Genomic DNA, 3,156 nt, shown 5'->3' with positions numbered 1-3,156 from the left:
CTCTCTCTCTCTCTCTCTCTCTCTCTCTCTCTCTCTCTCTCTCTCTCTCTCTCTCTCTCTCTCTCTCTCTCTCTCTGTCTTCCCTGCATCTCCTATCACCAATCTTGTATCAGCGCATATCAATCTTCGTGCATGCGCGTGCACTTATTCATTGTATCAATTATTATTGAATTCTATTAGATATTTTTATCTTTCTGATATGATTGCGCAGTCTATGGCAGTGTATACATCAACATAGAAGAAATGAAACTGCGCGATCCATGTATCAAAATGATTGATAAAGATAAGAGAGAGGGAATGTGGAAAACGACCATTTCTATTTCTTTCCATTCAATGTAATGGGAGAGAGAATGAGAGGGAGATTGATTTTAAAAACTAATTTAAAAAATAATTAACTATGAAGTATTTTTAATGACGGTACAGATCTTTTTAGATAAACGTAAAAATAAATCATTTTCAACATACAGATATTACCAAAAAATATTATTTTTAATACTGTTTTTAATATTGTTTTTAAATTTATAACATATTATTAATTTTTTAATCTTTTTATACTTGTACATTCAAAATAAATTTTTTTAGCTTTTAATTTTTTTAGCTAATGTCAGTATGTAAAAATTTAATTCGATTCCTTTTCGAATCAAAAGGATTCGATTCGATTCGGCGTAAAGATTTCAAATTCGATTCATGTTCGAACATGTTATAGATTCGATTCGACTTTGTAAATGCTTGATTCGCACATCTCTAATTTCTTCATCAAAGCTTTATATCATTCATCTCTATCTTTTCGAACATCAATGCCTTCAAAGTTTTCTGGTATATCTACAAATGTCTCCGCATGTAGAGCCAAAAAAAAATCGCGTAGTTTTCCAGGTATTTCGGTTTTAATTTTCGTGCTTCTCCATAGTCTTAGAAGAGATAGATTTCTCAGATCTTTTATTTTCAGATTCATGAAATTGTGACTTGACCTCGTCAATTTCTTAATTATCTTTCTCATTACTTATTGAGCTCAAATTTTCTTGAATCCATGATTTCGCAACCTTTTCTGTAAATAAATGCTACTCCTCAGCTTGATGAATTCTCACTAGTAATCGACCCATCGAATGTGAATCTTGTTTCATCAAATATGACGTTTCTTCGCTAGATTATTTTATTCTCTTTGGGGTTTCAGAACTTATATTTGGACAATATAATAATACCCTATAAAATAATATTTGAGTCAAATTTTCCTGAAACGAGTTCTTTAAGAAGTTTCAGATAGGATGCATCCAAAAACTCTGATTTTTCTTGTGTCAGATAGATCATCAAAACATAATGTAGCCGGCAGTTTCCGTTTAGGACAGTAGTCAGACTTCTATTTATTAGGTACAGCAACTTATATGGCATCTGACCAAAAAATCTTCCCGAGTTTACAATTTACAGCATGTATCTTGCTTTTTCTAAAATGGTCTCATTCTCTCAAAATGGATTCATTCTCTCGGCGACGCCTGTTCTGTTGCGGTGAATATTTCATGGTGCATTCGTATTGTATCCCTTTTTGCTCAAAAAATCCTTTATTCTATCGATAAGTATTCTATACCATTGTCACAATGAAAACGGCTTATTTTTGTATTGAAATGTGCGGTGGCAAAGCATTGCTTTGAGATATCGCAAAACTTCTGTTTTTGATTCAAGATGTAGAAATGACTGTAATCATCTATTAAGATAAGTACATATTTTTTTCCATTAAGTGATTCAGGTGTAATGGATCCTATCAAATCGCTGTGCACCAATTGCAGTAATTGTTTTTCTCTTCGATATGCATTATCATATGGCTTTTGTGTTTGTTTTCCTTCAATATATACTTCGCAGAGATCCATAAATAAGGATGACAAACTGCCATTGATTCCTAGTCTGTTTTTGAGACTTAGCTCAAGTTTTCTTCAAGTTATTGTAATTGATATGTCTCATTCGTTTGCCACAGTGCTGCGTCTTCATCCTTTGTACTTAAATTTACATTGATAGAATTTTTAAAACTTAATTCGTACAGCTCCAAGTTTATTTCTGTACATTATTACAACTACAGTGTCATTTTTTAATTATTCCTCTGTCGTTTTCAAATATAATTTGAAAACCATTCGTTTCAAGTTTTCAACAAATTCATTTCAAGATTAGATATGATTAATACATCTCTGACGTGATAGGAATCTCTTTATCATTTATAGAGCTCTGAAGAAGAATTTCTCCTATCTGGTTAGTTTTACCGTTTTAATTATTCTAATCTTTATAGATTATATTTAGATTTTTTAAATCTTTATAGATTTATATCTAGATTTTTTACATTCTTTATATTCTCTTACATTCTCTCTAGGAATATTACTGTCAATCAGATGTTCTGTTGCCGAATCCAAAAACCATCTTACGTGTCTCTTTGTCGTGAAATGTCTCTTGTCGCTACTAGAAAGCTTTGTGAGCTCATTTGATCCTCAGAATTTGTAGCTGCGTTGGCGGTTTTACTGTCAGAATTTTTATTATCATAAATCCTCTTGCAATATTCAATATATTTATGTCCTTGCTTGCCACAATAATTACACCTATAAGGAAATTTTGACGATTTGTTTCCTTTCAATGACGTTTTAATCTTTGTTCCCTTTCTACAGCCCCCTGTCATAATGCGAACGCTGCAAAAATTGATTCCTTGTTCCTTGATTTCATGTCATTCATCCTTGATTTGATATCCATTAATCTATTCTTGACAAATACTAAAGTAAGATTGTTTACAGCTAAAGTTTCAATGATAGTAATCACATTGTATTCAGACGGCATCAATAGAAGATGGTACACTACGTCTGTCTCTTTTAAAATGCACCAGTGAATTGTTTCACATTTCTGATTAATTTATCAAATTTTTAAAAATGATATGCTAACGTATCATTTTTTATATCAAGCTTTATAGATAATAGAGACTGATGTATTAATATTTGACTTGCAATGTACCTTCTTTCAAATGTCTATCGTAATGCAGTCCATAGTTCGAATGCTGTCTTCTTATCTTTGGTGTATTTAAGATGGCTATCTACAATTCTTTGAATTATGGGATTTATATTTACGATCGTGTTTCGTATTCTCTTGATAATAAAAAAGTATATATATATATATATATATATATATATATAT

This window comes from Atta cephalotes (assembly GCF_000143395.1).
Source record: "Atta cephalotes unplaced genomic scaffold scaffold00029, whole genome shotgun sequence".
NCBI classification, from domain to species: Eukaryota; Metazoa; Arthropoda; class Insecta; order Hymenoptera; family Formicidae; genus Atta; species Atta cephalotes.
The sequence above is the reverse complement of the archived record's forward strand: the minus strand, read 5'-3'. Positions refer to the sequence as shown.